Genomic DNA, 24,858 nt, shown 5'->3' on the forward strand with positions numbered 1-24,858 from the left:
AGTTCCACAAAATGGTTGTCTCTGGATAGTCTGCGATTGTGTTGAAATATAGAAATTCTAGCTAGAACCAAAGTTAATAAAATTGTGTGACACATGCAGCTCTATGACGAATGGCGACCGATAGTCCAATACTGTTTTATTCTCTCTAATATACTGTTCCTCGGCAAAGGCCAAGAAATTAAAGAACAGTTTTATTCTCCCCTTCCAGCCTGTGCAGGGTAATTATATATTATTAATAATGCAGCAGCACAAATGATATTAAATGAACTACATTTGTTAATGCAGATCTTATCTAACTGCTTTTTCCATCAGTGGACTGTTTCTCATCAGGGGGTACTAATTAGCTGTAATATGTAGAAAGATGGGACAGAAATCCAATCAGATAAATGGGATCTATTTGGAGAGATCCAGGAAGGAGGAAGAAAGGCATTCATGATTCTGTGAGAATTATTACAAGTAGAAAAGATGAAAATTTCTGCTGTTTCAACTTCATTTACATTTTGTGGCCGCAGAAGTTAAAATGCAGTACCACTGAGTTGCCCAGGCTGCAAAGACCTGCACATAATTTTATTTATCATGACTGTAACAGTGTTGTCTTTTGCAGTAATAAAAGTGCATATGGCTCTATAAAAATCCCAAATGGTTTACATGGCCCTTGCAAACATTAAACCTAATGTATTAGGGTAAAAACTGATGTTCTCCAGCTTTGCCTTAATAATGTGGGTGGACTTGCAGGAAGCACTCAGGCTCTAATTTTTTTTTTTAAGTAAATGATCACCTGAAGTTCTCAGATAGTATATGCTCGATAAACCCCAGGCTGCCCATAAACATACATACCAGATTCTCATCCTTCATAAATCTCCTGGGAAAGTCCCTATGTTGAAGAGTTGATAAGTCAGACCCTTTTTAATTTCCCATCAACTAAGTTGGGTGGACAGGTGGCCTAATTCCAAACTTAAAGCAATCCTACTTGCTCACCCGAGCCAGGTCTACCTCACCAGGGTCAGGATGTAAAGCAACCCTACTTGCTCACCTGACCCAGGTCTATCTCTCCAATGTCAGGATGCATCAGTGATCTATTTACAAATGAACTGCCTTAGTAACTCGACAACACATTCATCACCGTTCTTGGGGGACTGTGGTCTCTTGAGGCCACCTTGAATGAGCTGGCAGAGACTCAGAGGAAGGACAGAAAACATTTCAAAGGACATTTGAAAACAGATGTAAAGTGAATTATTTCATTTCAGTTAGCTCAATTCCTCAAATGTAGAGAAGGGCTTGCCACACACTACTAAAAAAAAAAAAAAAGCTTGCTAAGATTAGGCTGATCACTGAAGCTAATTTTTAGAAAAAGCCCTGTTTTTGCCTGCCTGTTTGGAGCCAGTGGTACGTGTTTGATCCTTTCCAACTTCTAAGCCAGTAGGCACTCCAGTATTGACTTGCTTGTGTGCACACTTAATGCCTGAAACTCTTAGGACAGTAGCATTACACTTAAACCTTGGAAGATTTGAATTTGTTTTATGAGTCCGCAATGCATCTCACGGACATGACTGAAGCGACTTAGCAGCAGCAGCAGCAGCAGCAGCAATGCATCTCAATTGAAAACATTCATTTTCTCAGTTCTTGGTGGTTCTACAAAACAGCCTGGCAATGTTTTGAAGCATTTGAGCTCATACTTTAACTGCCTTTAAAAGGTAATGTCATCATTAATTGGGACAGGATTGGGATGGACACAAAAGGTTTTACTAGCTGAGACCCCACTGATCACTGGAACAGAGTGAGATGCAGCCTGGTCAGATAGAATGAGACTCGATGCCTCAGCCATCTGCAAATATTCAACACCTTCTTGGCAAAGTAATCACAAAAATGCAGGAGACATCATTATAATATAAAATCATCCAGGCATCAAGGGAAATATATTTGTATACCTCATGACAAAAGTTGAGTGGAAGCTCAGGAGTACTATTTACATTTATATATACTTATATCATGTAATTAAAGCCAACAGATAAACACATCAATATGTTAAAACAGATGTAAAAATATATAGATAGACATATTGCACTGAAACCTTGATATTGCATCCAAATGAAATCCTGTATTCCAAATATGCCCCGTAGGAGTTTTGCTCAAGGCTATGCTTAGGTATACTCAAAAATTCCCGATAGCGAGTCACCGGGGAAAACATGTTCTTTTACAGATAATTGCTACTGGCAGCCAGAGACCTAGAGAATTTGATGTGCAGTAATGTGACCTGACTATGTATTAAACTTTTTTGAAGGACATGTGTAAAGTAATTTTTATGTCTCTCACACACCTTGTTTTTTTTTTCCCCCACTTGCAAGCACATTTTTTTAAACAACTTGCCTGTTTTTAATATATCATTCAGGTTTTATATTAATAGTTTAATCATGCAAAATATGGTACCGTTTTCCTCATTAAAAAAAAAAAAAGAAGAAGCAGTCTGGAGACAAGGAAAAATCCCATCTGAGTTGTAAGGAATATTTAAAGCAAAGTTATATTATCTATTGGTAATGAACTTCATTTAAAAAGTGAGAAGTAATAGTTGCTGTTCATAAACAAGAGAAATTAGAGATGAACTGATTTCTTGAAGGTTGGGAAGCATCTCTGCTGCTATTTAAGGCAATACTCATTGCCTTAGCTTTTCATTAAATCTAGGGACGTTTAGGAGATGGTTCCTTAGGTATTTTAAATATATTGCTTCAGAAGCTGTAATTAATAACTTGAAAAATTATAAATTGGCAAGGACACACATGTGCAATGATACAATTCAATGAACAAGTATCGCTACTAATTACTTCGGTTCTATTTTTTCTGCGTTATAATGCTGTCCTCATTTTATTGTTCAATATTAATATGTAAACCTTAATTAAGCATAATGTCAGAAGGTTCCAGGAATATTGCTGAGGATTTCACAAGGTAGTTCAAAAGCTTGTTTGGAAAGAATCCTTGGATCAACTAGAGAGTTTAATCTGTAAATAATGTGCTTTTGTGTTGAGAGGTACATGAATTATTATGGGCTAACATTGAAAATTAGCTTTTAAGATAAAAAATCCAGAGAGGGAAAAAGAGCTCAAATCAGCATGTAGAGTACAAAAATCAGGTGTGGGAACAGGCTGCAAAAGCAGGGAATGTCACATCAGTTTCGTTAATGACAGGAGGCAGTTCGTAGATTTACATGCTTGTATTCTGGTGCCAGGAAGATGAACATCCAAAATGACAACTTATCAGGAAAATGATATATTTCTAGTTTCCATTAAGATCATTAAAAGCCACATTCCTTCTTCAGATATGCAAATGGGTTCTCTATAGAAATCCATGAACAAGGGTAAAATTTGCCCTGTGTTCATGAAAAGTTGCAAAGAAAGTACTTTCAGAAAATGCTAGATACTTGATGGATTATGTAGGTCACATCTTTGTATCCTTGTATCTTGTGTTTTGGTTATTTTAGGGTCAGTATTAATGTAAAGAAAAATAAGGTGAAACTAAGGCACATAGTTTTGTCACTTATTAATACCTGATAAAAATAGTGGTGGGATAAAATCAAGATGAAAGCAAAACTTAGAGAGATAGTCCCTCAATTTCAAGGTGGCCTTTGAAGTGTAGCAGATAAAACCAGGATGGAGTGATCATCATGAATTATCTACATCATAGCAATGAGAGTGCAACACAGAGTTCAAAGCCAGCCTTAGCAGCCAGCATGCCTGTGTTGGTTAATCTTTTCTTCATGTTCATTACCTGTGTGACCTTGTATAATTTAACCTCTCCATGCCTCAGTTTCCCCATCTGTAACATGAGCATAAATTTTGTTTCTGCTTCACATAATTCTTGTCAATATTATATGAGATCTCATATGTAAAGCATTTACTAGTACCTGGTAATATATTAAGTACTTAATAAATGCCCACTATTAATATTTTTCAAATCTTGGAGAATATCTTATGGGAGCTCACAAATCTGTGATTTGTGCCAATGGGGTTTCATCACCCAGCAGTGAAGCCATTGTGTTCCTTTCATTTAAACTTTGTTACAAAAATCACTCTCAAAAAACGTATAAAACATGATGAAAATGTAATCTATACCACACTCTTTGCTTCCTTTTAACACTTAAACCTTGGTCTATTAAAGTTCTATAAATGAGTTTGACTTTGCCAGTTTTTTTTTTTTTTTTTTTTCCATTAGGAGTATATTCTCCTCAAGGGCAGGAAGGACACTATTTTATAAGTTCTTATACACACTGGGAGCACCTCATAAATGTTAAAATCATTTCAAAACAGACTGAGCTTGCTGGATAAATAGGCAGTGTATGAAGGAAAAAGCCAAAATATTTGATTAAGAAAAAGCCAGTGTATAAAAATGGCTTTATTTACAGAGGCTAACTAAGTTCATTAAAAATAATATGTCTAAATTTTACAAAAACTGTCATGTTTTTGTTCATGGAAACTGTTTCCATGTCATGTCTTGAAAAGAAACTAAATAATAAGAATACACTTCAGTTTTGGTGTTTTAAAATTTCTTCCCAGAGTGTCAGAAAAACAAAAATCTCAAGTGTCATTCCTCAACCAAGTTCTAGAAGAGCAATACCCAATAGAAACAGAATAGGGACCATGTAATTTTAAGTCTCTATTTGCTGCATTGAAAAATGTAATTAATTTTAAGAAGCACATTCTATTTAACCCAACAGAATCAAATATTTTCATTTCACATGTAATCAAATGTAAAAAAAAAAAATCAGTGTGATAGTTCACATCCATCTCTTTCCATACATAGACTTCACAATCTGGCATGAGTTTTGTGATTACAGCACAGCTCAGCTTGGACCAGCTACATTTCAAGTGCTTCATAGCTTCACATGGCAAGTGGCCACCAGATTGTATGATACAATCCTATAACAAGAGATGTGGGCTCCACTTTGAGAAAGTATTCTGAGTGGCAGGATGGTGTTTGTTGGCCTCAATATGAGTTCTTCTTCAAGTCTCTACTTAAAAAGAGGTTTTTACCAGGGCCTTTGGCTTTCAATGCCATTGGTGTTGGACGCATCACCGTTTCTGTCTGCAAATTGTTCTTTTAAGTGTGTACAGAGTACTCTAGTGCCTTTTGACGTCTTGCAGCCAGGTTTGTTCTCTTAGAACAAATGCAAATCAGCTTTGGAATTCATGTGTCTGAAGAAAACTCATCTCGACAGCTGCTGGGGCAGATTCAAACACACACAAGGTGAGAGAAAGCCACCTGGGATCTTTTTTTTAATACTAGGAGGGGGAATAAGGAGGTGCAGGAATTCCTTCTTACAGTGCCAGATGAGACAAACAGGTGGCACGAGGAAGGAACCAATAAAGGATGAAGGGAAGAGCAGCAGGTTAAGGCCTCAGGCAGAGCGAATACAAGATTCATCTGCTGCAGGTTCAAGCCTGAGGCAGGATAATAGAGCTGACTGTAGCAGAAAGGAAATCAGACCTGTCAACACTGCGGCTCATCCATGAATGTGTACGGTTCAAGAGAATAGGAGTGTGTTCTCCAGCTTCACAGGTCAGCCTCACCGTCCACAGAAGCTGCACCGCCTCACAGAGAAGCCCTGGACCCCTCCAGAAGCCATCAGATGACACCTATGAACACGATGTTGTGACAGGGACTTACAAAGCTTTCTGTGGTTTAAATATTTCTTTTCTCACTTTGCACACCAAAGGGATATAGGCAGCCGACCCCCAAAGGAAGCAAATGCACCGTAACTGGAAAAAATATGAAGAGAAATAAAAATGTTTCTAAAAATATTTCTCTGCAAGGGGCCCTACATATCAATGAGGAAAAACCAATAACCTCCCTCTTCCACACAAATAAATCATCACAGAGCCAGCCCCAATGCCTTCCGAAATGAAACCTGACACTAAAAAATACAAATCCCTAAGAAAAAAAAAAAGGAAATATGTGCAAAACCTACCATAGTTCAGGGAGAAAACCATGTTTTTCTTTTTCTTCCAGTACTTAACGTCTTCCACATCCGTACACACTCGAGGGATATTGAGACATAAACTGCAAAGATCCTTGCATCGAGCTGCCTTTTGGTGATGAAAAAGCCCCAGTGTGAACAGCTCCCGAGTGGTAAGGCTTTGCCTTCCCCCAGGAAATCCAGCATCATGGGCTTTGAAATGCCCTCGCCATGTTTCAAGGCCAAACAGTTCTTCAAAAGTCCAGAGATAAAAGTATACTTGGCATAACATTTAGAGAAAGCACTTAATTTAATAAGTAAAGATGGAGTGGTATTAAGTTTTGGAATGACTCTAAAAATCTTTCATGGAATTAGTTATATTTTCACTGGTATTTCTAAAAAAAAAGGTTGACTAGCTGACTCCACTCTGTCCCTCTGTCCCCTGTTCTGAGTCCTTACCTTGTAAGAGTGGCCTCTGAGGAGGTGCTTCAGTTTAACTCCTTAGCCTTAAGGAGGGTTTCAGTCTTGGAAACTGTAGCTGCCGACAAATGCAAACACAGCCTTGCAGGAGAAGGGGCCTCTGTCTTTCCATTCCAAGAACTGGATGGGCAGTGGGTCACCTTTGTTCAGAAGCAATCAGAGCAGAAGGGAGAAAGCTTGAGTGGAAAGCCCTTGGTCAGTGCCTCCGGTGGGGGCGGGGCAAGAAATTACTGACATCCGTGCCCCTCATGTCAGTGTCTGCTACTCACCAGCCTGCTTTGTTTTCTAAACTCTTCTTTCTTAGGGTCATAATGGTGTTTGTCTCTCATACTCTTTTCTTGAAATCCTAATATTTTAGAGCTAGCTGGTATCTTTAGGATCAATCTTTCCATTTTTTAAGTAAGAAAATTGAGGTTCAGTGGAAGCACCTCAACCTGGTATAAGATCACCACACCATTATTATCACAAACCGGAACCAGATCACAGGAACTGGTGTTTCCCCTGACCCCTCATAGCACATAGACAGGCTTCCAAGTGTCGAAACTTTCAGTTGTGGTAGTTATGTCAAAAAGAAAGAAGGAGATTAGACAGAAGCTACAAAGACCCTAGGAAGACAGAGTGGCCTGCAAAGATATGCACACCCTAATCTTAGGAACCTGTGACTATGTTACCTTATGTGGCGAGTTAGCTACTGTTGAGGTGGCAAGAATACACAGAAGAACTGTACAAAAAAGATCTTCATGACCAAGATAACCACGATGGTGTGATCACTCACCTAGAGCCAGACATCCTGGAATGTGAAGTCAAGTGGGCCTTAGGAAGCATCACTATGAACAAAGCTAGTGGAGGAGATGGAATTCCAGTTGAGCTATTTCAAATCCTGAAAAATGATGCTGTGAAAGTGCTGCACTCAATATGTCAGCAAATTTGGAAAACTCAGCAGTGTCCACAGGACTGGAAAAAGTCAATTTTAATTCCAATCCCAAAGAAAGGCAATGCCAAAGAATGCTCAAACTACTGCACAATTGCACTCATCTCACACACTAGTAAAGTAATGCTTAAAATTCTCCAAGCCAGGCTTCAGCAATACAAGAACCGTGAACTTCCAGATGTTCAAGCTGGTTTTAGAAAAGGCAGAGGAACCAGAGATCAAATTGTCAACATCCGCTGGATCATCGAAAAAGCAAGAGAGTTCCAGAAAAAAACATCTATTTCTGCTTTATTGACTATGCCAAAGCCTTTGACTGTGTGGATCACAATAAACTGTGGAAAATTCTGAAAGAGATGGGAACACCAGACTACCTGACCTGCCTCTTGAGAAACCTATATGCAGGTCAGGAAGCAACAGTTAGAACTGGACATGGAACAGCAGACTGGTTCCAAATAGGAAAAGAAGTACGTCAAGGCTGTATATTGTCACCCTGTTTATTTAACTTATATGCAGAGTACATCATGAGACACACTGGCCTGGAAGAAGCACAAGCTGGAATCAAGATTGCCGAGAGAAATATCAATAACCTCAGATATGCAGATGACACCACCCTTATGGCAGAAAGTGAAGAGGAACTAAAAAGCCTCTTGATGAAAGTGAAAGAGGAAAGTGAAAAGGTTGGCTTAAAGCTCAACATTCAGAAAATGAAAATCATGGCATCCGGTCCCATCACTTCCTGGGAAATAGATGGGGAAACAGTGGAAACAGTGTCAGACTTTATTTTTGGAGCTCCAAAATCACTGCAGATGGTGATTGCAGCCAGGAAATTAAAAGACACTTACTCTTTGGAAGGAAAGTTATAACCAACCTAGATAGCATGTTAAAAAGCAGAGATATTACTTTGCCAGCAAAGGTCCGTCTAGTCAAGGCTATGGTTTTTCCAGTAGTCATGTATGGATGTGAGAGTTGGACTGTGAAGAAGGCTGAGTGCCGAAGAATTAATGCTTTTGAACTGTGGTGTTGGAGAAGACTCTTGAGAGTCCCTTGGACTGCAAGGAGATCCAACCAGTCCATTCTAAAGGAGATCAGTCCTGGGTGTTCTTTGGAAGGAATGATGCTGAGGCTGAAACTCCAGTACTTTGGCCACCTCATGTGAAGAGTTGACTCACTGGAAAAGACTCTGATGCTGGGAGGGTTTGAGGGCAGGAGGAGAAGGGGATGACAGAGGATGAGATGGCTGGATGGCATCACTGACTCGATGGACCTGAGTTTGAGTGAACTCTGGGAGTTGGTGATGGACAGCGAGGCCTGGCATGCTGCAATTCATGGGGTCGCAAAGAGTCGGACACGACTGAGCGACTGAACTGAACTAGCTACTGTTAGTTGCTCAGTTGTGTCTGACTGTTTGCGACCGCAAGGACCATAGCCTGCCAGGCTCCTCTGTCCATGCGGTTCTCCAGGCAGCAATACTGGAGTGTGTAGCCATTCTCTTCAGGGGATCTTCCCGACCCAGGGATCAAACCTGAAAATCCTGCATTGCAGGTGGATTCTTTACCATCTGAGCCAGCCCCTTAATGTGGCAAAGGGCTTTGCAAATATGATTAAGGTTAAGGACCTTGAGATGAAATTATCCCGGATTATATAGGAGGACTCAGTCTGATCATGTAAAGCATGACAAACAGAACATTTACAGAGTGTACAGAACCAGAGAGAAGGCAGCAGGTGGGAGAGATGTGACTTTTCTGGCTTTGAAGATGGAGGAAGGAATCAGCCTCTAGAAGATGGAAAAGGTAAGGAAAGAAATTCTTCCCTAGAGCCTCGAGAAAGGACACAGCCTGCTCACATCTTGATTTTAGCCTAGAGACCTGGGTCTGATTTCTGTTTTATGGGCTGTAAGTAATTGTGTTGTTTTGAACCACCAAATCTGTGGTATTACAGTAGCAACAGAAAATGCATGCAGACCTTCTCATAGCAAATATCTTCTTTGCTCAGCGTCCTTGTTTCAGTAGCTCTAGCTTTTGACCATCTAGCCAGATCAGTGCTGATTTATGCTGGGGCAAGGGGTGGGAGCTGGCAGACCTGTTGAAGGATGAAGGATGGAAGAAGCAAACAAAGATGGTAACTGCAGGAAAACCTACCACTCCTGAGGCTGGTAGAACACAGGGAAGGAAGGGGTTGGAGTTACCAGAAACTGGAAATTTGGAAGGGGCCCTGGGCAGGTGAGACTCAAATCTGGATGACAGGGAGTTATCCTGAGCCATGAGGCAGCTGGTCCTGGGGGCTTCAGTGAAAGGTCTGGAGCCTGGGAGAAGCCTGCTGTGGGGTGGTGGGGCCCTGCTAGGGTGACACTGATGGGAAGAGCAAGCAAGGGAAGAAGGAGTCCTTCTCTGCCTCTCATCTGCCAGTCTCTCTGTTGGGCTGCTCAGGCTGCCATAAAGCAAGTGGAAAGCCTTACAACAGGTGTTTGTTTCCTCACAGTTCTGGTGGCTGGAAGGACAGGTCAAGGTGTTGGCAGATTTGGCTTCTCCTGAGGCCTCTTTCCTTGGATTACAGATGACCGCCTTCTCCCTGAGTCCTCTTGGGGCTTTCCCTCTAGGCATCTTGCTGGAGTGGGGTGCCATTTCCTACTCCAGAGAATCTTCCTGATCCAGGGATTGAACCCAGGTCTCTAGTGTCTCCTGCCTTGGCAGGTCAGATTCTTTAGCATTGTGCTACCTGGGAAGCCTCTGAAAAAAGGCTCTAAGTGACCCTAGACCTTAGAATCCCACAGGGAATAAACAACAGCTATCAGTCTAGGACCTGGGACTCCTTTTCCCAAGGTCATCACTACTGCTTACATGTGACCTAAGGCTTGAAGGGCAGAACACAAGCCAATCTGGCGGGGGGAATACTTAAGTACTCTTGTCTTAGAGATCTGATGAACAAAAGGCGTTTCCAAAAGTACTTAATACAACACGAAAGAATCAACCTCCCTTGGTTAATTTCTTCCAAGCAAAGAGAAAATCTCAGCACTATGTTAGTGTTGTAATCTTTTAAGTCAGTTTGCCTTGCTTGAACTGGAGCTAATTTGTACAGTTTGGATTGTCCTGCAAGTTCTCTTTGTCATCAGCGACTTAAAAATATTGCTACTGGGCAAAAGAAATCAATGATCTCTACATTGCAGGCTGAGTAATTACATAATAATGATTTGCATTAATGAAAAGACAAGTTGGTCCAGATACAGATGTGCCAGTGACCACAGTTCCCTGCAACATCTAAGCAGAATGCTGAGGTTGGAGAAATTTCAGCGTCAGTTGTGAGACAAAATGACTGGTTAAAAAAGTCTTTCCTAATCAACATCACTTAGTCGCTCTTTAATGACTGACTCATCATTTTCCTCCAAGTAAAAGTAGATTTAAATTTTAAAATAAAGCAAATTTTACTTATATCTGTGGTACAGAAGCAGATGTTTCTCTGACATGTGCCCACAAGCTGTTGGCTGTGACCTTGCAGGGTAAAGCAGTTTTGAAAATTAGCTTTTGTCTCCCAATCTGGGGGAAAACAATGCTGCAGTGAAGATTTAATAAAAAGTCATAGCTCCTCACAGAAGCTTATTTCAGCAAAGTAAACTATTAATTAAAATAACAAATGTCAGCTGTTTCAGAGGCTGACAGTTAACACAGGCAGCATTTGCTTACCTTGACGTACAGGATGCATGGGACACCGGCAGGATCCATAATTCATTCTAGCTATGGCTCTCTCCTGCCCTAATATAGTGATAACAGAGTGATAAATTAGCTGCTGTTCAGCAGTTTCGTTTAGCAAAAGTACTTGGGGATTTGAGGAAAACCCACCTAGAGAGGGTCTTTTGGCAGGCTGAAGGAATACGTGCTCGAACAGCTTGAGGAAAAGTTTCATGGAATTCCTGGAAAACTTGAGTACCAAGAAAAACAGGTGGGAAAAATGTAAAAGTAGGTGAGAGAAAGAATAAGAGACATGGCATGCCAGAGCAGTGCATTACAATCTGCTTTCTGCCGAAGTGGGGAAAAAATTATTAAGCAGAGGAAGGACCATGTCAGCCCCAAGAGACCAGGACAAAGAGAGGTTAGGGGGAGAGCAACACGGGTCAGATTTCAGAGACAGAGGGGGACCGAGGAGGCAGAGAAAGGAAATTGACAAACCTTATTCACCGTCTCTAAGGTCAATGATTTGAAAGAAGTTTTGGAGAACATGAGGAGCAGTATAACATCTGGGGATACTGGCTCAGAGCTATTCTTTTAACATGATGACATAGGTAAGAATAATAAGTATAAAAAGCTACATTGACTCTATGAGGCGTATTGATGGGGAAGTCTGTTTTAGTGTCTTTCTATTAAGACAGTTCAGTGATATATCTATAATAACATCAAGGAGGGAAGAAAGGCCCTTGGAGTTAGGGCACCCTAAAAAATATGCATAATAAAAGCCCAAAGAGGTGAGATGTGGAAAAGGAAAGTTGACTTAGGAGAAATGTCTGGGTATAGCAGAGTAGCAGGGTGGTGAGCGGCGTGTGGGTATGTCAGGTGGTGAAGGAAACGCACTTTACCATCACGCTAGAGCCACTTAAGGAAATACAAACCCATTCTGTGGGTTCTGTGACAAATAAAAATAGTTCTGTGACATCTGTCAGTATTATAGAAGGCAGAGCAAAAGCGTGCCTCCTACAGTTCAGGTGTTCCATGCTTCTTTTCAAAACAATAGAAAAGAAAAAAAAAAAGTAGGAACCAATTAAATTAGGAGCTGGCTACATGAGGTAAGTAGTTATTCATTTTCTCTTTAACAAAACCCATGGTGGTTCAGTGAGGGTCCCCCCCCTCAGATTTCTGAGACTATTTTAGTATGTTTTTACAGTATCAGAATCTACATTTTAAAACTTACTTATTCTCATTTCTGGGGCTTCCCTGGTAGCTCAGCTGGTAAAGAATCTGCCTGTGATGGAGGAGACCCTGTTTCAATTCCTGGGTCGGGAAGATCCCTTGGAGAAGGGATAGGCTACCCACTCCAGTATTCTTGGGTTTCTCTGGTGGCTCAGACAATAAAGAATCTGCCTGCAATGCTGGAGACCTGGGTTCGATCCTTGGGTTGGGAAGATCCCCTGGAGGAGGGCATGGCAACACACTCGAGTATTCGTGCCTGGAGAATCCCACTGACAGAGGAGCCTGCTGGCCTACAGTCAATGAGGTCTCAAAGAGTCAGACACAAGTGAGTGACTAAGCACAGCATATTGTCATTTCTACTGGTGTCAAAGCTTAGTGCATTATTAAGCATGATACAGTTCACTGGACTAAAATGAACCAATACTAATTAGACTCCAGAGCAACCCTTGTGCACCATACCTGTTCCCCATCATCCATTCTTTATTGTTGGCTTGGCGACTTCAGCTAAGATACAGGTTATAGGTGAAAGGTGTTTAGCATTCATAAAAATAAAGAGCATCAGAGGCATATAAACAAGTCTTGTGGTTGTGTGGGCTTCAATCAAGCTAAAGCCTGCCCCAAATTAAGGACAAAATCAATATGTAAAGCAGAAGGATGATGAGCCGGTTTGGATGAAATCCTATCTGAAAACTTTATTAAAAATACAAAGCAAGCTGAGTCCTTTCAAGTGATCTGAGTCGGCAATCTTCAAGCCAGATATTTCCTGTTAGAGGCAGAATTCTTAGGTACTAGGTAATGCTGCTTTTGTAAATATGATAGAATGAGGGGCCCTGAGGGTTAGTGGGGGAAGCACTTTCTCCCTCAGGGGTGCCTGATCCAGGCTCCACAGGGCCACCTGCTCCCGTGGGTCCCTCCAGTCTTGAGATCAACTTTTGCATCCAGTGTGAATGTGTTGTGAGCTTCGTGCATATCTTCCGAAGGATCCTGTCAACTCACATCCCAGTGTAAGAAACCCCTTCACTGCATAGCTCTCATATTCTCACTTTCATAGTGCTAAAACCCATAGGAGTTTTAAGGCAAGCTGGGTCTGGACAGTGTTATTACAAACTCCCTGAGCACCAGAGAGAATCGCATTCCCACACTAGTTTACTGAAAGCAACCTAAATCAAGGGCAGCCAGTATTATATGATTTCTGCTTTCTCCTTTTTATTTTCCCTGCAAATGCTCTGCGACACTAAGTTGTCCCATTTGATGGGCAATTTGCTTCTGTGCTATGCTGCCATTAGCACTTGTCTCCAACGTGCTGCTCCTCCCTCAAGGGGCTTTTCCACCAGAGTTCAAATCTATGGCAGAGCTCTGGCTGCACTCCAAGTTCAATGCTCCTGTAAGATATGCGAAAAGAAAAAAAGAAGTTGGAATGCCATTGAAAAAGTAGGACATGGCTATCTTTGTATTGAGTTTATTTAGGGATTAAAACTGAATTCTGTCACTGCTGCAGTTTGTGGATGCTTTACTTCTGTGTAATTGCCGAGGAATTAATGTGATTTAATAGCCACAACAATAAATATAGCCTTGACAAGGTGATTATCCCATAAGACTAAAATCATGATATAGCATAAATCAATACCAGCCCTAAGTATGTCTCCGAACAGGGTATATATTTCTATATTCACTGCGAGATGTTGAACTAATTTTGGAATTAGAAGCTGTATGAAATGCAAAAGCTATTTTTCTCAGTGAAAAATTACAGAATATGTATGATGATCACTCAGAATATATATTGCTCATAAAATGAGTAGAACGAAAAAGAGTAGGTGAATGTAGGCAAACTTTGAAAGTAGTTCAAGTGTAAACCTCTGCTCCTGAGGGCATCCTTCTCTCTACTTCAGACCAACCCAGCTCAGCCAAGACCCTCTGACTGTTCTTTTTCTGCCACACTTGTGGACCATCAGCCCATCCAAGAGACCCTTCTTGTGCGAATTGGCCCTTTCAGCCTGTGCTACTAAGTCAAATCAATTGATTCTCCTGCCTGAGAGAGCTCTGCCTAGTGCAAAGGCCTCTTAGAGTCTCTGTGGCTGGAGTTGAGTCATACAGAACGAGAGGGTTATTGATCAAGAGAAATCAGGCTTAGCTTGCATGGGGAAGCTTCCCGGGGAGACACAGGCACTTGATTTTGAAAGTCAATATTAACCACTCTCTTAGCTGTCTGCTAACTAAGGTAATCCTGTTTGAGCTGGCTTTTCTGGAAGCCTGACTCTGTTCATGTCAACCACTTCTCCCTCCAGGGAACTTCCTTGGAGGCAAATGCTGCTTATCCCTCAACACCCGACCTGCTTAGACACACATCCTTCTCCCCTACAGCCCACTGAACATCACGGGCAGATACTAGACCCCTTCCGACCTCCAGAGCAGCTCTTGCTTAGTCAAGAGGGTCCTAAAAAATACTATTTAAAACCTTAATATGTGAAGTGCCTTCTCTCAGAGTTTCCCACTGCCAGATAAGTGCATTTTTGTGAAGTAGCTGCAGTGGCACTTGATAGCTGATTATGTTAATCCTTTAGGGATATTTGAGAAAATATCTGCAGATTCTTCCTATAGGAGAGTAATCAAGATTGATTCAGGTATCAACCACCCAACAGGCCTTCTAACTTACATGTTCTCAGTGTGCCACATATTGTATTTTTACTTTTCAATATTGTACATTTTTTTTCTTTTTCACTCCCCCCTCCCACAGTGCACACAAACATTTCCTTAGTCACAAAGGATTAAATAATTCACCTATGAAGAATCCTTTTAAAGCATCAGTGCCTGTCTTGAAAATTGCTTCCCCTCCTTGCTTTTCCTTTTTTTCCAAACAGAACAAAGGAAAGTGTTAATCTTTTGATAATTGACTCTATTTTTACTGGAATTTCTCTTGTGATTATTTAATACATCTGCAGTCAATTTCAAACACTGTCTGTTTTCAGCATCTATCCTCTAACCAGAGACAAGTTGTCCAAGCAGGGGGGCTGGGGTGGAAACAAAACCCTAACAGTAATGAATGCAGCCCAAAGCACACTGTTTGAAAATGAATTTGGCATTACTTATTTAGACAAAGACACAAATGTACTTGCAGCTCTATTTACCACACAGAGCTCTTACAGAGAGTCTGTCTGCAAAGGGACAGAAAACTTCCTACTCTGACGGGCATATCAGTAGGGATTTTATTTGTGTCTTCCTGTAAATGCAGGCGAGCTCAGCTATTGATGACTTTAATTCTACAGGCACCAGTGGTTTGTATTTAGCCTGAGAAATAACATTAGGCAAGTTTATCTGATGAGCTGGGGAAAGTTTCCCCTGTGTGGGATGGACAGCGGGTACAGTGTGACTAGCTTGCTCCTTCTGGAACCTCTTCCCCTTCTCACCTCCGTTCCCCATCTGGCTCCCACAAGCCTCCTGTCTTTTCACAAAAAGCAGAGAATCCAACAGATGTACACCACTTCCTTCATTATTTAGGCTGATGCTGTGCTATCGATTTAGTCAGTGCTGTCGAGGTTGTGAAAATCTGTATTAACACCCGGGTTAAATGGAAAAATATTTATTTAATGCTTTTGTTTACTCTTCCTCCTGCTTCTGACCCTGGGAAACACCCAGGGACAGGAGCGGCCCCAGCCGGGCTCTGTCTGGCCCCTTCCCGGGTTAATCACATTTCACACGTCCCTGTTCTGGCAGGTGCAGCACCTGATCTTCTCTTTGTCCCTCTCTGGATGAAAGTGTGAGGCTCCGTCTTGTCCCCCAGGCACCAGAACAGTTTGCTTTCCTGCTGGAGGTGAAACTGACTCTGGGAGAAGGCACAGCTGGGGCTTTTATCTCCCCTTCAGTAAGTACCCGGCGGCTGCGCTCTTTCACTTTGCATGAAAATAAGACCGAGGTTGGAGCCGTGACTTTTGGCTCCTTACAACGTCCCTCAAAAGGGTAGGGGTGAAAAGGACCCGGGGCCGCGGTTTGCAGTGGAGGAATTAAGCTGGGAGCGGACCGACTTTTTCGGTAGGAGGTGGCCTGCGCTCCCGATAGAGGCCGCGCTGGGGCTGCTGCAGCATCTGCGGCCGACGACGAAACGTGCTGTGCAGGACTGAAAGCGCTGGCGCAGCAGTGAGAGCTGCGGAAACTGTCTTGAGGAGGTGGTGGAAGGGACAGGTCTGTGACAGGAGCTCGAAGAGCACAGACAATCGGGAGCGCGTTGGCGAGGGCATGGCTCACCCTGGACAGCTCCGTGATGACTCCGAGACGCACATCTCTCCCTTTTTTCTCACTGTTCTCAAGGCAGCCGGCTGACCCTTGCTGTCCAGGGGTTGGCCTGCTGCGAAGTCAGTAGCGGTTCTCGGTGGAACTGAAGTCAGCAGATCCATTAGGTTGACTAATGGTGATGGAAGGCTCCGTGGCCATTGGGTTAAGGTGACATTTATATTTGGACACCCTCTGATTACTGGCAGGCACCCCGGTTGCTTGGGAAATATTCTGGGAGCTGGGGCTGCGGAGTGCCTCCCTGGGAGGGTGGCAGGGGTGACAGGCGAGCCATGACAGGGAATGAGCCCAAGTGGCAGCCTCTCCGGTGGAGACCATGCCGAGTGGCAGCCGCTCGCGGGCGCCTGGCAGCGGAAGGCCATGTCCTAAGGTGTTCTGCCGACATCCACCAGAGCAGCTGGCGCCTGGTGGAAGGCAGATGGTGTTGGATCCCCCAAGTGTCACTGTCTAGCAAGATGCCATGTCCACTGATTAAAAATAATTAAACATTCCTTCCTCCAGTGAAGGAGAATGGCACGGCATGCCAGGCAGGGAGGTTGACAATGGCATTACGCAGCAAGACGTGGCAGCAGCAGTCACTGCCTGGGGTAGCAGGTGCTCCTGGCTTGGAGAAGGTGGAGTGGGAGTGGGGCGCCTGGTTTAGCAGTGACAGCAGGAAGAGTTTAGTGAGGATGCATATGCATGAGGGAGGCATGAGCAGATCATATTGGATGACTTTCTACTGCTCAGCCTAGTTTATGGAGAACATTTTCCACTTGCTGAACAAAAAGAACACATTTTATGTATATGACCTAATCAATATGCACTAATCTGCTGGTATATGTCTCAATGCTAGCTGCCGTGGACAGAATATATTAATAGATGCTACTGTCCATGTCCTCATCATTGTGTGTGTGTGTGTTAGTCACTCAGTCATGACTGACTCTTTGCAACCCTGTGGACTGTAGCCCTCCAGGCTCCTCTGTCCATGGAATTTTCCAGGCAAGAACACTGGAGTGGGTAGATATCCCTTTCTCCAGGGGATCTTCCCGACCCAGAGATAGAACCTGGGTTTCCTGCATTGCAGGCAGATTCTTTAACATCTGAGCCACCAGGGAAGCCCCTCTCATTGTCCTTGTGCTGTGCTGAACTTGGTCGCCCAGTCGTGTCTGACTCTTTGCAACCCCATGGACTATATAGCCTGCCAGTCTTCTCTGTTCATGGGCATTCTCCAGGCAAGAATACTGGAGTGGGTTGCCATGCTCTCTTCCAGGGGATCTTCCCAACCCACGGATCAAACTCAGGTCTCTGGCATTGCAGGTAGACTCATTGTCCTTACTTTGGTTGAATTGACCCACTTTGTTCCTTTATACATGTATATGTGTTTTTTTCTTCTTCTTCTGCAGTATTGAGTCCTGGAAAGAGTCTGACAAAAGGGTTCAGCACACTGACGTTTCTCAGGTGTACTGTCATGTTTAAGGACTCAGTTGTATTATCATGAATGGGACCACTTTCCAAATCTACCCAGACTCATGAATATCACTATTTTGTCCCCTTCCCCAAACTCCTTTCTCATACTCATTCAATCCCCTTTCCTTTCCCAAACAATTTCCTGGATGTTGTCAGGAACCTCTGAAAAGGCAGGCCACTTTACTGTGTTTCTGTTAATTGTCTTGAATTTGCACAATGCTAATGTATTTTCCTAAGTTTCTAAGACATATGAAAGATTTTAATGTGGATTGAATAAATTTGATTTCAGGCAAATTGAAATGTTCTAGTCTCCTGTTAACTCTAAAAAGGAATTTTCTTCTTCCTCTTATTTGTGTTTGAAATCATCAGTATTTATTTGATAAATATCCACTGTATGAGTTCTACATGTCACTCCTTTGTGAGAGTAGGGTTGTAAGAACAATGTACTATGTACATGAAAAAAAGAGTAAATTCTTGTAAATCAGTATCACTCACTGAAAGGGAAGACTGAGAGGTTTTGTATTGAAGGAGTGATCACAATATGATAATATTACTTAGGGAAGTGAGGTATACGCTGGTTCTTGGAATCTGGGGTTGCACACATGGTTGTGGTGAGGAATAGAAGCGTTTCCCAAGGATGGAGGAAAGATTTCAACAAAGGCATTAAAAAACGGATGAGTGAACAAGAAAGTACGGCTTGGCTAGTGGAGAGAGCCTGCATTTTTAAAAGGAAAGAGAGTACTTCCCTGATCATTACCCAAATAAGGACAACTGCTTACCCAATAAGATATTCTTTATAGTGATCTTTGTAGACTGAATGACAGACATTGGAATGTTGACACTCAGAATTCTACTGTGGAGGACTCTGTATTTCGGCTTTTTCAGCACCCATTCTGAACAGTGACTTCGTTTGATACTTAAATCACAGAGGTACGGAAAACTAAAACTTAACAATTCCACAACTCCTTTGTATCAAGGACTTTACACATGATCTAACTTCTGCTGAATTGATGCCCTCTTGTGAGACTTGCAAGTGGTGATGAACTCCATGAGTCTGCCACACCAGAGGTGAGACTTGATCACCAAGTAAATTCAGTGACAGAGGTACCTGGTCCTTTAGGGAAGCCAGGGTGGAATTTCTGGGGTTACTACCAAATGGCTTTGGTGCTGAGCAGTTGTCAGCAATGGTCTTTCTACAGACCAGTGTGATTGGGCATTTTTCCAGGTTGCTCTGTTCCTGAGTGTGAATCATCTAAGCCTGGTTTTCTGGTTCTACTTGAGATTTTGTAAGTTGTCTAATACCTTTGACTATAACATTTTTCAACCTTAAATTAAGTGGATATTTTTGCCCACAAATAAGAACGCTGGTTATTATAGTTCTCTTCTGAGTGTTCCTTCTATGTGATGCCAGGTAAGTGAAGAAATGTTAAGATACATATGGGTGATCATGTGATACCCCATCCTGCGTTGGATGCAACTGACCAGATCAAGGAAGAGTACCTGACCCAAAGGGGTAAGTTGATTGGTTGACTAGTAACCTAAGAAAGAAAGTGAAGTCGCTCAGTCAGGTCTGACCCTTTACAACCCCATGGACTGTAGCCTACTAGGCTCCTCCATCCATGGGATTTTTTCAGGCAAGAGTATTGGAGTGGGTTGCCATTTCCTTCTCCAGAGCATCTTCCTGACCCAGGGATCGAACCCGGGTCTCCCACATTGTAGGCAGATGCTTTCACCGTCTGAGCCACCATGGAAGACCAGTAGCCTAAGAGGTGACCTTAAAGAGACTTTCCCCAAACAGGACCAATAATTACATACTCAACCAATACAATCCTCTTTGTCAAGAGTTTCAACTGCAAATAATAAAAAATCAGTTGACTAAAAAAAATATGAAAGACTTACAGAAAAAGAAGGCAGACAGTAAGTTCATGTATAATGAGAAGCTGAAGGCATAGACAGGATATAGTGATCATGGTTAATAGTAGCAGGATTAGTAAAAGAATATTAAGAGTTTAAAGGTTATGTCAAGATGGTACGTGCTAGATCCAACTTCCCTTTTTAGATGATTCTGCCTCATCCACAGCTTCCAGCTTCAGAATACAGGGCTGGTGGATTCTTTGTTCAAAGAGAGCCATAGAATTAGACCAAGGAGCCCATCTGCAGGCTAGCAGGTAATTCATGGAATCACTGGTGTGAATGTCTCAGCCCCATAACCAGTGTAATACTAGCCAAACCAATCAGTCCAATTTATTTTCGAATGGGTTGGCAAGTCTGTAATGAGAGGAGAATAAAATAGACATGAAGGAAAAGCAGATATTCACAGGAAAGAGAACAAGTCAGTGAAGCTGACTCCTAAGTAGGCTCACTTTGGGCTGGCATTTTCTCCCAGTCCACATACGGCTCTAGGATAGACAGTGCCCTTTGAGCCCCTTTGCTGAAGGTAATGTAAGAAGCCTCTTTTTCCAAGAGATTTCGAAGAACATGACCACAGCCTGAATTCAACCTGAAGAGATTACCCAACTTGCAGAACAATACTGGGTACTGAGTAACTATCCAGTCCCCAAATTAGCTTGGCTCATCAAAGCCAGATTCATTATGCCTTCTCTTCTGACCCTCTGCTGGTTCACCTTTTTGTTTTTGTTCTTGTTTTCATTTTTTGAGACCAGCCTACCCAACTGAGATTCTTGCTCTGTTATCACAAAAATCCCTGAGTTTCTGATCCCATCTCACCCACAGCATTTAAGCTACCTTGAGTGTTTGTTTCTTGTGTTCTAATGAGCCCCATTTACAGAGGACATTCAACTTAAAAAACAAAACAAAAAAAATGTCATTCTTCTGTCTTGCTCCCTTGGAAATTTCAGAAGGAGGAAGAAGAACAAGGGCAAACATCCTTGACTTGGATTTAGAAAAGTTTGAAATGACTTGATTTTGGTTTTTTTAACTTTGAAATGTGGGTGAATAACCCTTGGAAGTAGAATGTTGCCCAACTGATATGTAGGCCACTATTAAGTCACCCTTTAAATGTAGTATTTGATTACCACGCCTACTGAATAACAGTTCTCAACTAAAATTATCACCAATAGAAACCACACGAGCAGATCTCGACACGAGAGTGGTAATATACCCTTAAATTAAACTATTTTGGCCTTTTTGAAAGTCAGACCATTTTTAGTAAGTGCTTTCTGAAACCTCATTATTATTATGACTAGTACTAATTTATGCCTATATAATGCATTCTGCCTTCTTGTGCTCTGAAAATTATATTTCAGAATCATTTTACCCACCTGTAGAGAAGCATAACAGCTATTCCATAGCACTCATGTCTATGTCTCAGGCCTGGCAATGAACAGAGGAAAAGGCCATAAATATGCCACTTACAACAGAGAGGTGGAACATTCTTTCAAAAGGAGTTTGGCTTTGACAGGTGGGTCCAGCTGTTTGGGAGGATTGTATTTCTTCATCCTCACCGATCATTCATCTCAGCCTTGTTGGGTGCAGAAAAATACCCACAAATGATTTTCAACTTTGGCTGAATATTAGAATCTCCTGAGGAACTTAAAAAACATCTATACCCAGGTTTCACTCCAGCCAACAGGAGTTATCTCTGCAGATAAGGCCTGGGTTTAAGTATTTTAAGCTTTACAGATGACTCCAATGGACAACTATATTTAAGACTTACTCACTGAAAATCAGTTTGAAAGTTGATTTTCAAATTTTGGTTGCCATTTTCATCACTGGGGAAGAGTCTACTTATACTTACTGAATCCAGATGGTCCTGATGTACAAGAAAGTTTACAATCCACAGACTTATACATAATGAATTTCGTTCTTTTTGTCCCAAGGTTCTGTCCTCTACATTCCCCAATATTCTGCTCCAGTCCTGGCAATAGCTACCATTATCAGTTCAGTTCAGTTGCTCAGTCATGCCCAACTCTTTGCGACCCCAACGACTGCAGCACGCCAGGCTTCCCTGTCCATCATCAACTCCTGAAGCCTACTCATCGTGTCAGTGATGCTACCCAACCATCTCATCCTCTGTCATCCCCTTCTCCTCCCATCTTCAATCTTTCCCAACATCAGGGTCTTTTCAAATGAGTTGGTTCTTCACATCAGGTAGCTAAAGTATTGGAGTTTCAGCTTCATCATCAGTCCCTCCAATGAACACTCAGCACTGATCTCCTTTAGGATGGACTGGTTGGATCTCCTTGCGGTCCAAGGGACACTCAAGAGTCTTCTCCAACACCACAGTTCAAAAGCATAAATTCTTTGCCCAGCTTTCTTTATAGTCCAACTCTCACATCCATACATGACTACTGGAAAAACCATAGCTACCATTATACATCCTGGTTAAAATGCAATAATGTTAACTGGAGTGATAATATATCAAATCTGCCATCATGAGAGTGCTCTCCACAGAGAACAGGAAGGGACAAAGGATGGGTATACTTCACAGATGAAAAGAGAATTTGAATGCTCTGCTCCTGTCTTCATAGATTCCTAACGCATCCAGCAGTCACTGTCCATCACAGTCAAACACTGAGTCATGGTTCTTTTACTCCTGGCAAAAAAATAAAGTGTTATTTATTAAGGGTCCACTTCAATACTGGGACACTGCTAGTATTTTCTCCTTCTACTCTTACTATAGCCTCTTGTGATGTGTATAAATTATTTTTGGGACCCAGATGAGAATTTGAATTTCAGAGGAAGCAAGCATTTGTCTGAGGGCCTCTAACTAGTGAATGACTGATTGAAGATTAGACCTCAAGCCCTTAGATCAAGGCTACTCTGTCGACTTCCATGTTATCTTGTATCTGGCAGATGTTTTGAATAGAGAAGGAATCTGGGTTCAAATTTTTGAGGAGCTGTCATGCAAAGGAAGCAGATCCACTCTGCATTGCTGCAGAGAATGGAATACGGCTCAGTAAGTAGAAGTTCAAGAGAGGCACATTTCACCTTAATAAATTATGTACTGTGCTGTGCTTAGTTATGTCTGACTCTTTGTGACCCTATGCACAGCAGTCTGCCTGGCTGCTCTGTCTATGGGGATTCTCCAGGCAGGAATACTGTAGTGGGTTGCCGTGTCCCCTTCCAGGGGATCTTCCCAACCTAGGAATCGAATTGGGATCCCCTGCATTGCAGGTAGATTCTTTACCAGCTGAGCTACCAGGGAAGCCCAATGATAGCTGTTTCTTGAACACTTTGTGGTCAGCACTGAACTTTCAGTGTTTAAGCTAGTTCATCTCATCTCATCATCCTAACAACCCTGTGGTGACAGAGGTACTATTATTAACCCTATTTTTAGGTCAGCAAACATCTCCACATGTGCTCACACTGGGACAGGCAGGATCATCTGTAAGCAGAGGAACAGGCAGAGCAGGAAACTTCATGGAGGGATCTAGGGGCATAGAATGCTTGCCTGCTCTCCTCTCCCATCTTGAAGTCTGTTTGTAACATCTTGCCACACTCAGGGCTTTCCAGATTTTCCCATGAGCATGCACCCAAATGTAGAGGAGAAGGAGTGACCCTCAGTGGCTGTGTCAGGTAAGAATTTTTCCAAAACCCAGTATTTCATTTCAAAAATTCTTATGAAGCTTTTCATATATAATATACCTACATTTGTTTTATTGTGAAAAGAATGTAATTTTCTGCTATTTTTAAATAAAAACTGTGGGTCAACATCTCTGTCATGCTTACTTTGTGATTGGTCTGCCCCTGACAGCTACAGCTTAACTTGGAGCTAGCATCGTTTCTGTCTAAGATACCATGCCTTGCTGTGTATCCTTATAAAATGTGAAGCTTCTGGACAAGGTAACGGAGTAAGCCCTTAACACCTTAACCTCATTCTACTTTTATTTTCTAAAATAATTTTTGTATTTACCAAAATATTGTCTATGCTATCCTATGCTAAGTCACTTCAGTCGTGTCCGACTCTGTGTGACCCCATAGACGGCAGCCCATCAGGCTCCCCCGTCCCTGGGATTCTCCAGGCAAGAACACTGGAGTGGGTTGCCATTTCCTTCTCCAATGCATGAAAGTGAAAAGTGAAAGGGAAGTCACTCAGTCGTGTCTGACTCTTAGCGACCCCATGGACTGCAGCCTACCAGGCTCCTCCGTCCATGGGATTTTCCAAGCAAGACTACTGGAGTGGGGTGCCATTGCCTTCTCCGAAATATTGTCTAGAGATCATTAAAAATATTCAATACTAAGAAAGTCCTTTAGCCCCTCTCTGCCACGAGTTTTCCTGACAGTCCTATTGGTTCTCCTAAATAAAAAGCTCTGGAAACTACTCCCCTGAAACTTGCCTGGCTACACATCCTGGACAGTCCTGATTTATATCTAATCACTTGTATAAATGATTAATATTTTTTTACTCCAAAATGTCTTGATTTGAATATCAAATTTCGTGGTCACTGTATGTACCCAAGGCTGCCACTTCTGATGCTGTCAGTGTTTGTTTTCTAGCAGTAGCCTCCATGTTCTAAAATTTATGGTTCTGTCCTTATTTCTTGATACTGTATCTAATTTGGACATTTCCCATTGACTTCCTGCTATCATGATTAAGTATTTAGCTCACACATAGCCCCATCTCTTTTCCTCACTTCCTTTGAATAAGTACATTGCTCTTTAGTTCCTTTGCTGATTACCTCTGTAACTCTATTTCTTGTTCCATTAATTATAGATCATTTCCCTTGACTTTTTAGTTTATAAAGTAAAGATATTAGCACCTTCACAACTTTCTTTACCTGCCTTCTCTCTTTCACTCAAATCCTTCTCTTTTACATTGTCAAAGTTGATAACAATTATATTCTGTCTTATAACTAAAATGAATTTTGGTTTAAACTATGGGATGACTCTGTTGAAAATCAGTTGCATTTGTG

This window comes from Bos indicus x Bos taurus, chromosome 3 (assembly GCF_003369695.1).
Source record: "Bos indicus x Bos taurus breed Angus x Brahman F1 hybrid chromosome 3, Bos_hybrid_MaternalHap_v2.0, whole genome shotgun sequence".
Lineage (NCBI taxonomy): Eukaryota > Metazoa > Chordata > Mammalia > Artiodactyla > Bovidae > Bos > Bos indicus x Bos taurus.